Below are 14992 nucleotides of genomic sequence, written 5' to 3'. Positions count from 1 at the left end.
CCGTACACAGCGATCACTCGCCATCGTACACAGCGATCGCTCTTCACCGTACACAGCGATCACTCTCCACCGTACACAGCGATCACTCACCACCGTACACAGCGATCACTCACCACCGTACACAGCGATCGCTCTCCACCGTACACAGCGATCACTCTCCACCGTACACAGCGATCACTCTCCACCGTACACAGCGATCACTCACCACCGTACACAGCGATCACTCACCACCGTACACAGCGATCGCTCTCCACCGTACACAGCGATCACTCTCCACCGTACACAGCGATCACTCACCACTGTACACAGCGATCACTCTCCACCATACACAGCGATCACTCTCCACTGTACACAGCGGTCGCTCATCACCGTACACAGCGATCGCTCTCCACCGTACACAGCGATCACTCTCCACCATACACAGCGATCACTCTCCACTGTACACAGCGATCGCTCTCCACCGTACACAGCGATCGCTCTTCACCGTACACAGCGATCGCTCTCCACCGTACACAGCGATCACTCTCCACTGTACACAGCGATCACTCTCCACTGTACACAGCGGTCGCTCACCACCGTACACAGCGATCGCTCTTCACCGTACACAGCGATCGCTCTCCACCGTACACAGCGATCACTCTCCACTGTACACAGCGATCACTCTCCACTGTACACAGCGGTCGCTCATCACCGTACACAGCGATCGCTCTTCACCGTACACAGCGATCACTCTCCACCATACACAGCGATCACTCTCCACTGTACACAGCGGTCGCTCATCACCGTACACAGCGATCGCTCTCCACCGTACACAGCGATCGCTCACCACCGTACACAGCGATCACTCTCCACCGTACACAGCGATCGCTCTTCACCGTACACAGCGATCACTCTCCACCGTACACAGCGATCGCTCACCACCGTACACAGCGATCGCTCTCCACCGTACACAGCGATCACTCTCCACTGTACACAGCGATCACTCTCCACTGTACACAGCGGTCGCTCATCACCGTACACAGCGATCGCTCTCTACCGTACACAGCGATCACTCTCCACTGTACACAGCGGTCGCTCATCACCGTACACAGCGATCGCTCTCCACCGTACACAGCGATCGCTCACCACCGTACACAGCGATCACTCTCCACCGTACACAGCGATCACTCTCCACCGTACACAGCGATCGCTCTTCACCGTACACAGCGATCACTCTCCACCGTACACAGCGATCGCTCACCACCGTACACAGCGATCGCTCTTCACCGTACACAGCGATCACTCTCCACCGTACACAGCGATCACTCTCCACCGTACACAGCGATCACTCTCCACCGTACACAGCGATCACTCTCCACCGTACACAGCGATCACTCTCCACCGTACACAGCGATCACTCTCCACCGTACACAGCGATCGCTCTTCACCGTACACAGCGATCACTCTCCACTGTACACAGCGATCGCTCTTCACCGTACACAGCGATCGCTCTTCACCGTACACAGCGATCACTCTCCACTGTACACAGCGATCACTCTCCACCGTACAAAGCGATCGCTCACCACCGTACACAGCGATCACTCTCCACCGTACACAGCGATCGCTCTTCACCGTACACAGCGATCGCTCTTCACCGTACACAGCGATCACTCTCCACCGTACACAGCGATAGCTCACCACCGTACACAGCGATCGCTCTTCACTGTACACAGCGATCACTCTTCACCGTACACAGCGATCGCTCTTCACTTTACACAGCGATCACTCTTCACCGTACACATCGATCACTCTCCACCGTACACAGCGATCACTCTCCACTGTACACAGTGATCACTCTCCACTGTACAAAGCGATCGCTCACCACCGTACACAGCGATCACTCTCCACCGTACACAGCGATCGCTCTTCACCGTACACAGCGATCACTCACCACCGTACACAGCGATCGCTCACCACCGTACACAACAATCCCTCACCACCGTACACAGCGGTCGCTCATCACCATCCACAGCGATCGCTCTCCACCGTACACAGCGATCGCTCACCACCGTACACAGCGGTCGCTCACCACCGTACACAGCGATCGCTCTCCACCGTACACAGCGATCGCTCTCCACCGTACACAGCGATCACTCACCACCGTACACAGCGATCGCTCTCCACCGTACACAGCGATCGCTCTCCACCGTACACAGCGATCGCTCTCCACCGTACACAGCAATCGCTCACCACCGTACACAGCGATCGCTCTCCACCGTACACAGCGATCTCTCACCACCGTACACAGCGATCGCTCACCACCGTACACAGCGATCGCTCTCCACCATACACAGCGATCACTCTCCACCGTACACAACAATCCCTCACCACCGTACACAGCGGTCGCTCATCACCATCCACAGCGATCGCTCTCCACCGTACACAGCGATCGCTCACCACCGTACACAGCGGTCGCTCACCACCGTACACAGCGATCGCTCTCCACCATACACAGCGATCACTCTCCACCGTACACAGCGATCACTCACCACCGTACACAGCGGTCGCTCACCACCGTACACAGCGATCGCTCTCCACCGTACACAGCGATCGCTCTCCACCGTACACAGCGATCGCTCTCCACCGTACACAGCAATCGCTCTCCACCGTACACAGCGATCGCTCACCACCGTACACAGCGATCGCTCTCCACCGTACACAGCGATCGCTCTCCACCGTACACAGCGATAGCTCACCACCGTACAGAGCGATCGCTCACCACCGTACACAGCGATCACTCACATCCCGGCAGCGCTACAAATATATAATATAATAATACAGCTGGAGCTGCTGCAACCAAACAACCCAGGAATACCACTCACAGCATGCAGGGCTCACATCCAGAGCAACTGTGAGCACACATCAAGATCATCAGACACGCTGTAACAGCAGAATAGTGACCGCAGCTCTGGAGGTGACTGGAGAATAAAACATGATGCAGCAGCAGAATAGTGACTCCAGCTCTGGAGGTGAATGGAGGATAAAACACAATGTAAAAGCAGAATAGTGACTGCAGGTCTGGAGGTGGTGACTACCACTAGGGGGATCTCCCTGTATACAGAGATACATGATAAGATCCTGTCTGCAGCCACCACTAGGGGGAGCTCCCTGTATACAGAGATACATGATAAGATCCTGTCTGCAGTCACCACTAGGGGGAGCTCCCTGTATACAGAGATACATGATAAGACCCTGTCTGCAGTCACCACTAGGGGGAGCTCCCTGTATACAGAGGTACATGATAAGATCCTGTCTGCAGTCAACACTAGGGGGAGCTCCCTGTATACAGAGATACATGATAAGATCCTGTCTGCAGTCACCACTAGGGGGAGCTCCCTGTATACAGAGATACATGATAAGACCCTGTCTGCAGTCACCACTAGGGGGAGCTCCCTGTATACAGAGGTACATGATAAGATCCTGTCTGCAGTCAACACTAGGGGGAGCTCCCTGTATACAGAGATACATGATAAGATCCTGTCTGCAGTCACCACTAGGGGGAGCTCCCTGTATACAGAGATACATGATAAGATCCTGTCTGCAGCCCCCACTAGGGGGAGCTCCCTGTATACAGAGATACATGATAAGATCCTGTCTGCAGTCACCACTAGGGGGAGCTCCCTGTATACAGAGATACATGATAAGATCCTGTCTGCAGCCACCACTAGGGGGAGCTCCCTGTATACAGAGATACATGATAAGATCCTGTCTGCAGTCACCACTAGGGAGAGCTCCCTGTATACAGAGATACATGATAAGACCCTGTCTGCAGTCACCACTAGGGGGAGCTCCCTGTATACAGAGGTACATGATAAGATCCTGTCTGCAGTCAACACTAGGGGGAGCTCCCTGTATACAGAGATACATGATAAGATCCTGTCTGCAGCCACCACTAGGGGTAGCTCCCTGTATACAGAGATACATGATAAGATCCTGTCTGCAGTCACCACTAGGGGGAGCTCCCTGTATACAGAGATACATGATAAGACCCTGTCTGCAGTCACCACTAGGGGGAGCTCCCTGTATACAGAGGTACATGATAAGATCCTGTCTGCAGTCAACACTAGGGGGAGCTCCCTGTGTACAGAGATACATGATAAGATCCTGTCTGCAGCCACCACTAGGGGGAGCTCCCTGTATACAGAGATACATGATAAGATCCTGTCTGCAGTCACCACTAGGGGGAGCTCCCTATATATAGAGATACATAGGATCCAGTCTGCAGTCACCACTAGGGGGAGTTCCCTGTATACAGAGATACATGATAAGATCCTGTCTGCAGCCACCACTAGAGGGAGCTCCCTGTATACAGAGATACATGATAAGATCCTGTCTGCAGTCACCACTAGGGGGAGCTCCCTGTATACAGAGATACATGATAAGATCCTGTCTGCAGTCACCACTAGGGGGAGCTCCCTGTATACAGAGATACATGATAAGATCCTGTCTGCAGTCACCACTAGGAGGAGCTCCCTGTATACAGAGATACATGATAAGATCCTGTCTGCAGTCACCACTAGGAGGAGCTCCCTGTATACAGAGATACATGATAAGATCCTGTCTGCAACCACCACTAGGGGGAGCTCCCTGTATACAGAGATACATGATAAGATCCTGTCTGCAGCCACCACTAGGGGGAGCTCCCTGTATACAGAGATACATGATAAGATCCTGTCTGCAGCCACCACTAGGGGGAGCTCCCTGTATACAGAGATACATGATAAGATCCTGTCTGCAGCCACCACTAGGGGGAGCTCCCTGTATACAGAGATACATGATAAGATCCTGTCTGCAGCCACCACTAGGGGGAGCTCCCTGTATACAGAGATACATGATAAGATCCTGTCTGCAGCCACCACTAGGGGGAGCTCCCTGTATACAGAGATACATGATAAGATCCTGTCTGCAGTCACCACTAGGGGGAGCTCCCTGTATACAGAGATACATGATAAGATCCTGTCTGCAGCCACCACTAGGGGGAGCTCCCTGTATACAGAGATACATGGTAAGATTCTGTCTGCAGCCACCACTAGGGGAAGCTCCCTGTATACAGAGATACATGATAAGATCCTGTCTGCAGCCACCACTAGGGGGAGCTCCCTGTATACAGAGATACATGATAAGATCCTGTCTGCAGTCACCACTAGGGGGAGCTCCCTGTATACAGAGATACATGATAAGATCCTGTCTGCAGCCACCACTAGAGGGAGCTCCCTGTATACAGAGATACATGATAAGATCCTGTCTGCAGCCACCACTAGGAGGAGCTCCCTGTATACAGAGATACATGATAATATCCTGTCTGCAGTCACCACTAGGGGGAGCTCCCTGTATACAGAGATACATGGTAAGATTCTGTCTGCAGCCACCACTAGGGGAAGCTCCCTGTATACAGAGATACATGGTAAGACCCTGTCTGCAGCCACCACTAGGGGGAGCTCCCTGTATACAGAGATACATGGTAAGATTCTGTCTGCAGCCACCACTAGGGGGAGCTCCCTGTATACAGAGATACATGATAAGATCCTGTCTGCAGCCACCACTAGGGGAAGCTCCCTGTATACAGAGATACATGATAAGATCCTGTCTGCAGCCACCACTAGAGGGAGCTCCCTGTATACAGAGACACATGATAAGATCCTGTCTGCAGCCACCACTAGGGGGAACTCCCTGTGTACAGAGATACATGATAAGATCCTGTCTGCAGCCACCACTAGGGGGAGCTCCCTGTATACAGAGATACATGATAATATACTGTCTGCAGTCACCACTAGGGGGAGCTCCCTGTATACAGAGATACATGATAAGATCCTGTCTGCAGTCACCACTAGGGGGAGCTCCCTGTATACAGAGATACATGATAAGATCCTGTCTGCAGCCACCACTAGGGGGAGCTCCCTGTATACAGAGATACATGATAAGATCCTGTCTGCAGTCACCACTAGGGGGAGCTCCCTGTATACAAAGATACATGATAAGATCCTGTCTGCAGCCACCACTAGGGGGAGCTCCCTGTATACAGAGATACATGATAAGATCCTGTCTGCAGTCACCACTAGGGGGAGCTCCCTGTATACAGAGATACATGATAAGATCCTGTCTGCAGTCACCACTAGGGGGAGCTCTCTGTATACAGAGATACATGATAAGATCCTGTCTGCAGTCACCACTAGGGGGAGCTCCCTGTATACAGAGATACATGATAATATACTGTCTGCAGTCACCACTAGGGGGAGCCCCCTGTATACAGAGATACATGATAAGATCCTGTCTGCAGCCACCACTAGGGGGAGCTCCCTGTATACAGAGATACATGATAAGATCCTGTCTGCAGCCACCACTAGGGGGAGCTCCCTGTATACAGAGATACATGATAAGATCCTGTCTGCAGCCACCACTAGGGGGAGCTCCCTGTATACAGAGATACATGATAAGATCCTGTCTGCAGCCACCACTAGGGGGAGCTCCCTGTATACAAAGATACATGATAAGATCCTGTCTGCAGCCACCACTAGGGGGAGCTCCCTGTATACAGAGATACATGATAAGATCCTGTCTGCAGTCACCACTAGGGTGAGCTCCCTGTATACAGAGATACATGATAAGATCTTGTCTGCAGTCACCACTAGGGTGAGCTCCCTGTATACAAAGATACATGATAAGATCCTGTCTGCAGCCACCACTAGGGGGAGCTCCCTGTATACAGAGATACATGATAAGATGGTGTCTGCAGTCACCACTAGAGGGAGCTCCCTGTATACAGAGATACATGATAAGACCCTGTCTGCAGTCACCACTAGGGGTAGCTCCCTGTATACAGAGATACATGATAAGATCCTGTCTGCAGCTACCACTAGGGGGAGCTCCCTGTATACAGAGATACATGATAAGATCCTGTCTGCAGTCACCACTAGGGGTAGCTCCCTGTATACAGAGATACATGATAAGATCCTGTCTGCAGCTACCACTAGGGGGAGCTCCCTGTATACAGAGATACATGATAAGATCCTGTCTGCAGCCACCACTAGGGGGAGCTCCCTGTATACAGAGATACATGATAAGATCCTGTTTGCAGTCACCACTAAGGGGAGCTCCCTGTATACAGAGATACATGATAAGATCCTGTTTGCAGTCACCACTAGGGGGAGCTCCCTGTATACAGAGATACATGATAAGATCCTGTCTGCAGCCCCCACTAGGGGGAGCTCCCTGTATACAGAGATACATGATAAGATCCTGTCTGCAGTCACCACTAGGGGGAGCTCCCTGTATACAGAGATACATGATAAGATCCTGTCTGCAGCCACCACTAGGGGGAGCTCCCTGTATACAGAGATACATGATAAGATCCTGTCTGCAGTCACCACTAGGGAGAGCTCCCTGTATACAGAGATACATGATAAGACCCTGTCTGCAGTCACCACTAGGGGGAGCTCCCTGTATACAGAGGTACATGATAAGATCCTGTCTGCAGTCAACACTAGGGGGAGCTCCCTGTATACAGAGATACATGATAAGATCCTGTCTGCAGCCACCACTAGGGGTAGCTCCCTGTATACAGAGATACATGATAAGATCCTGTCTGCAGTCACCACTAGGGGGAGCTCCCTGTATACAGAGATACATGATAAGACCCTGTCTGCAGTCACCACTAGGGGGAGCTCCCTGTATACAGAGGTACATGATAAGATCCTGTCTGCAGTCAACACTAGGGGGAGCTCCCTGTGTACAGAGATACATGATAAGATCCTGTCTGCAGCCACCACTAGGGGGAGCTCCCTGTATACAGAGATACATGATAAGATCCTGTCTGCAGTCACCACTAGGGGGAGCTCCCTATATATAGAGATACATAGGATCCAGTCTGCAGTCACCACTAGGGGGAGTTCCCTGTATACAGAGATACATGATAAGATCCTGTCTGCAGCCACCACTAGAGGGAGCTCCCTGTATACAGAGATACATGATAAGATCCTGTCTGCAGTCACCACTAGGGGGAGCTCCCTGTATACAGAGATACATGATAAGATCCTGTCTGCAGTCACCACTAGGGGGAGCTCCCTGTATACAGAGATACATGATAAGATCCTGTCTGCAGTCACCACTAGGAGGAGCTCCCTGTATACAGAGATACATGATAAGATCCTGTCTGCAGTCACCACTAGGAGGAGCTCCCTGTATACAGAGATACATGATAAGATCCTGTCTGCAACCACCACTAGGGGGAGCTCCCTGTATACAGAGATACATGATAAGATCCTGTCTGCAGCCACCACTAGGGGGAGCTCCCTGTATACAGAGATACATGATAAGATCCTGTCTGCAGCCACCACTAGGGGGAGCTCCCTGTATACAGAGATACATGATAAGATCCTGTCTGCAGCCACCACTAGGGGGAGCTCCCTGTATACAGAGATACATGATAAGATCCTGTCTGCAGCCACCACTAGGGGGAGCTCCCTGTATACAGAGATACATGATAAGATCCTGTCTGCAGCCACCACTAGGGGGAGCTCCCTGTATACAGAGATACATGATAAGATCCTGTCTGCAGTCACCACTAGGGGGAGCTCCCTGTATACAGAGATACATGATAAGATCCTGTCTGCAGCCACCACTAGGGGGAGCTCCCTGTATACAGAGATACATGGTAAGATTCTGTCTGCAGCCACCACTAGGGGAAGCTCCCTGTATACAGAGATACATGATAAGATCCTGTCTGCAGCCACCACTAGGGGGAGCTCCCTGTATACAGAGATACATGATAAGATCCTGTCTGCAGTCACCACTAGGGGGAGCTCCCTGTATACAGAGATACATGATAAGATCCTGTCTGCAGCCACCACTAGAGGGAGCTCCCTGTATACAGAGATACATGATAAGATCCTGTCTGCAGCCACCACTAGGAGGAGCTCCCTGTATACAGAGATACATGATAATATCCTGTCTGCAGTCACCACTAGGGGGAGCTCCCTGTATACAGAGATACATGGTAAGATTCTGTCTGCAGCCACCACTAGGGGAAGCTCCCTGTATACAGAGATACATGGTAAGACCCTGTCTGCAGCCACCACTAGGGGGAGCTCCCTGTATACAGAGATACATGGTAAGATTCTGTCTGCAGCCACCACTAGGGGGAGCTCCCTGTATACAGAGATACATGATAAGATCCTGTCTGCAGCCACCACTAGGGGAAGCTCCCTGTATACAGAGATACATGATAAGATCCTGTCTGCAGCCACCACTAGAGGGAGCTCCCTGTATACAGAGACACATGATAAGATCCTGTCTGCAGCCACCACTAGGGGGAACTCCCTGTGTACAGAGATACATGATAAGATCCTGTCTGCAGCCACCACTAGGGGGAGCTCCCTGTATACAGAGATACATGATAATATACTGTCTGCAGTCACCACTAGGGGGAGCTCCCTGTATACAGAGATACATGATAAGATCCTGTCTGCAGTCACCACTAGGGGGAGCTCCCTGTATACAGAGATACATGATAAGATCCTGTCTGCAGCCACCACTAGGGGGAGCTCCCTGTATACAGAGATACATGATAAGATCCTGTCTGCAGTCACCACTAGGGGGAGCTCCCTGTATACAAAGATACATGATAAGATCCTGTCTGCAGCCACCACTAGGGGGAGCTCCCTGTATACAGAGATACATGATAAGATCCTGTCTGCAGTCACCACTAGGGGGAGCTCCCTGTATACAGAGATACATGATAAGATCCTGTCTGCAGTCACCACTAGGGGGAGCTCTCTGTATACAGAGATACATGATAAGATCCTGTCTGCAGTCACCACTAGGGGGAGCTCCCTGTATACAGAGATACATGATAATATACTGTCTGCAGTCACCACTAGGGGGAGCCCCCTGTATACAGAGATACATGATAAGATCCTGTCTGCAGCCACCACTAGGGGGAGCTCCCTGTATACAGAGATACATGATAAGATCCTGTCTGCAGCCACCACTAGGGGGAGCTCCCTGTATACAGAGATACATGATAAGATCCTGTCTGCAGCCACCACTAGGGGGAGCTCCCTGTATACAGAGATACATGATAAGATCCTGTCTGCAGCCACCACTAGGGGGAGCTCCCTGTATACAAAGATACATGATAAGATCCTGTCTGCAGCCACCACTAGGGGGAGCTCCCTGTATACAGAGATACATGATAAGATCCTGTCTGCAGTCACCACTAGGGTGAGCTCCCTGTATACAGAGATACATGATAAGATCTTGTCTGCAGTCACCACTAGGGTGAGCTCCCTGTATACAAAGATACATGATAAGATCCTGTCTGCAGCCACCACTAGGGGGAGCTCCCTGTATACAGAGATACATGATAAGATGGTGTCTGCAGTCACCACTAGAGGGAGCTCCCTGTATACAGAGATACATGATAAGACCCTGTCTGCAGTCACCACTAGGGGTAGCTCCCTGTATACAGAGATACATGATAAGATCCTGTCTGCAGCTACCACTAGGGGGAGCTCCCTGTATACAGAGATACATGATAAGATCCTGTCTGCAGTCACCACTAGGGGTAGCTCCCTGTATACAGAGATACATGATAAGATCCTGTCTGCAGCTACCACTAGGGGGAGCTCCCTGTATACAGAGATACATGATAAGATCCTGTCTGCAGCCACCACTAGGGGGAGCTCCCTGTATACAGAGATACATGATAAGATCCTGTTTGCAGTCACCACTAAGGGGAGCTCCCTGTATACAGAGATACATGATAAGATCCTGTTTGCAGTCACCACTAGGGGGAGCTCCCTGTATACAGAGGTACATGATAAGATCCTGTCTGCAGCCACCACTAGGGGTAGCTCCCTGTATACAGAGATACATGATAAGATCCTGTCTGCAGCTACCACTAGGGGGAGCTCCCTGTATACAGAGATACATGATAAGATCCTGTCTGCAGCTACCACTAGGGGGAGCTCCCTGTATACAGAGATACATGATAAGATCCTGTCTGCAGTCACCACTAGGGGTAGCTCCCTGTATACAGAGATACATGATAAGATCCTGTCTGCAGTCACCACTAGGGGGAGCTCCCTGTATACAGAGATACATGATAAGATCCTGTTTGCAGTCACCACTAAGGGGAGCTCCCTGTATACAGAGATACATGATAAGATCCTGTCTGCAGTCACCACTAGGGGTAGCTCCCTGTATACAGAGATACATGATAAGATCCTGTCTGCAGCTACCACTAGGGGGAGCTCCCTGTATACAGAGATACATGATAAGATCCTGTCTGCAGCCACGACTAGGGGGAGCTCCCTGTATACAGAGGTACATGATAAGATCCTGTCTGCAGCCACCACTAGGGGGAGCTCCCTGTATACAGAGATACATGATAAGATCCTGTCTGCAGTCACCACTAGGGGGAGCTCCCTGTATATAGAGATACATGATAAGATCCTGTCTGCAGCCACCACTAGGGGGAGCTCCCTGTATACAGAGATACATGATAAGATCCTGTCTGCAGCTACCACTAGGGGGAGCTCCCTGTATACAGAGATACATGATAAGATCCTGTCTGCAGTCACCACTAGGGGTAGCTCCCTGTATACAGAGATACATGATAAGATCCTGTCTGCAGTCACCACTAGGGGGAGCTCCCTGTATACAGAGATACATGATAAGATCCTGTTTGCAGTCACCACTAAGGGGAGCTCCCTGTATACAGAGATACATGATAAGATCCTGTCTGCAGTCACCACTAGGGGGAGCTCCCTGTATACAGAGATACATGATAAGATCCTGTCTGCAGCTACCACTAGGGGGAGCTCCCTGTATACAGAGATACATGATAAGATCCTGTCTGCAGCTACCACTAGGGGGAGCTCCCTGTATACAGAGATACATGATAAGATCCTGTCTGCGGCCACCACTAGGGGGAGCTCCCTGTATACAGAGATACATGATAAGATCCTGTCTGCAGCTACCACTAGGGGGAGCTCCCTGTATACAGAGATACATGATAAGATCCTGTCTGCAGCTACCACTAGGGGGAGCTCCCTGTATACAGAGATACATGATAAGATCCTGTCTGCAGCCACCACTAGGGGGAACTCCCTGTATACAGAGATACATGATAAGATCCTGTCTGCAGCCACCACTAGGGGGAGATCCCTGTATACAGAGATACATGATAAGATCCTGTCTGCAGCCACCACTAGAGGGAGCTCCCTGTATACAGAGATACATGATAAGATCCTGTCTGCAGCCACCACTAGGGGGAACTCCCTGTATACAGAGATACATGATAAGATCCTGTCTGCAGCTACCACTAGGGGGAGCTCCCTGTATACAGAGATACATGATAAGATCCTGTCTGCAGCCACCACTAGGGGGAGCTCCCTGTATACAGAGATACATGATAAGATCCTGTCTGCAGCCACCACTAGGGGGAGCTCCCTGTATACAGAGATACATGATAAGATCCTGTCTGCAGCTACCACTAGGGGGAGCTCCCTGTATACAGAGATACATGATAAGATCCTGTCTGCAGCCACCACTAGGGGGAGCTCCCTGTATACAGAGATACATGATAAGATCCTGTCTGCAGCCACCACTAGGGGGAGCTCCCTGTATACAGAGATACATGATAAGATCCTGTCTGCAGTCACCACTAGGGGGAGCTCCCTGTATACAGAGATACATGATAAGATCCTGTCTGCAGTCACCACTAGAGGGAGCTCCCTGTATACAGAGATACATGATAAGACCCTGTCTGCAGTCACCACTCGGGGTATTACTATGAGTCTACTACAGACACCAATAGGTGAAGCATAAAAGGTGCAGTCACAATATAACTGTATACTAGTAGAGACAGGCTGCAGTGTAAAGCATGTCAGAAAGTGTTTCACCTCGCAGGTAAAGGAGGTGGATTTCAGCCCATTGCAGAAGACAATGCTGATACCTGGAATCAGAAATTATACTGTGGAGAGAGACTGCAGTGTAAATCATGGGGGACATCTTGCGCCACGTCCAGACTCCCGGGACCCAGCGAGGGAAGTCACTAAAAGTCGCCAATAAGTGATTTTATGGGAATTCTTCACTGTATGAACAGTTCAATCATCCGGCGGAGCGATATTACTGATGGGGAGGGGGATTCCAGCTGAGCGATTCCTGGCGCAATTAACCAATTACCCCCCTCCCCCACTGTAATTATAAGGACGGCTGCGCCACAACAATCCGCGGCGTCTGGATAATGGGGGATCACGACCGATCTGCCAGGGTCCGCTGGTAACAAATACCACCACGAGGGGGGTCACAGAAGGAGCAGGTCCCAGCAGCACAGAGTATTTCAGGAGAGGAGAGCACTGATCTTATAAGAGGTCACAGAGATACATAGAGGAAGGAGCAGGTCCCAGCAGCACAGAGTATTTCAGGAGAGGAGAGTGCGGATCTTATAGGAGGACACAGAGATACATAGAGGAAGGAGCAGGTCCCAGCAGCACAGAGTATTTCAGGAGAGGAGAGCGCTGATCTTATAGAAGGACACAGCTACATAGAGAAAGGAGCAGGTCCCAGCAGCACAGAGTATTTCAGGAGAGGAGAGCGCTGATCTTATAGGAGGACACAGAGATACATAGAGGAAGGAGCAGGTCCCAGCAGCACAGAGTATTTCAGGAGAGGAGAGCGCTGATCTTATAGAAGGACACAGATACATAGAGGAAGGAGCAGGTCCCAGCAGCACAGAGTATTTCAGGAGAGGAGAGCGCTGATCTTATAGGAGGACACAGAGATACATAGAGGAAGGAGCAGGTCCCAGCAGCACAGAGTATTTCAGGAGAGGAGAGCACTGATCTTATAGGAGGACACAGAGATACATAGAGGAAGGAGCAGGTCCCAGCAGCGCAGAGTATTTCAGGAGAGGAGAGCGCTGATCTTATAGGAGGACACAGATACATAGAGGAAGGAGCAGGTCCCAGCAGCACAGAGTATTTCAGGAGAGGAGAGCACTGATCTTATAGGAAGACACAGAGATACATAGAGGAAGGAGCAGGTCCCAGCAGCACAGAGTATTTCAGGAGAGGAGAGCGCTGATCTTATAGGAGGACACATAGAAACATAGAGGAAGGAGCAGGTCCCAGCAGCACAGAGTATTTCAGGAGAGGAGAGCACTGATCTTATAGGAGGACACAAAGATACATAGAGGAAGGAGCAGGTCCCAGCAGCACAGAGTATTTCAGGAGAGGAGAGTGCGGATTTTAAAGGAGGACACAGAGATACATAGAGGAAGGAGCAGGTCCCAGCAGCGCAGAGTATTTCAGGAGAGGAGAGTGCGGATTTTAAAGGAGGACACAGAGATACATAGAGGAAGGAGCAGGACCCAGCAGCACAGAGTATTTCAGTAGAGGAGAGTGCGGATCTTATAGGAGGACACAGAGATACAAAGAGGAAGGAGCAGGTCCCAGCAGCGCAGAGTATTTCAGTAGAGGAGAGTGCGGATCTTATAGGAGGACACAGCTACATAGAGGAAGGAGCAGGTCCCAGCAGCACAGTGTATTTCAGGAGAGGAGAGCACTGATCTTATAGGAAGACACAGAGATACATAGAGGAAGGAGCAGGTCTCAGCAGCACAGAGTATTTCAGGAGAGGAGAGCACTGATCCTATAGGAGGACACAGAGATACAGAGGAAGGAGCAGGTCCCAGCAGCACAGAGTATTTCAGGAGAGGATAGCGCTGATCTTATAGGAGGTCACAGAGATACATAGAGGAAGGAGCAGGTCCCAGCAGCACAGAGTATTTCAGGAGAGGAGAGCACTGATCTTATAGGAGGACACAGAGATACATAGAGGAAGGAGCAGGTCCCAGCAGCACAGAGTATTTCAGGAGAGGAGAGCGCTGATCTTATAGGAGGACACAGAGATACATAGAGGAAGGAGCAGGTCCCAGCAGCACAGAGTATTT

The sequence above is a fragment of the Anomaloglossus baeobatrachus genome, chromosome 3, assembly GCF_048569485.1.
Source record: "Anomaloglossus baeobatrachus isolate aAnoBae1 chromosome 3, aAnoBae1.hap1, whole genome shotgun sequence".
Lineage (NCBI taxonomy): Eukaryota > Metazoa > Chordata > Amphibia > Anura > Aromobatidae > Anomaloglossus > Anomaloglossus baeobatrachus.
The sequence above is the reverse complement of the archived record's forward strand: the minus strand, read 5'-3'. Positions refer to the sequence as shown.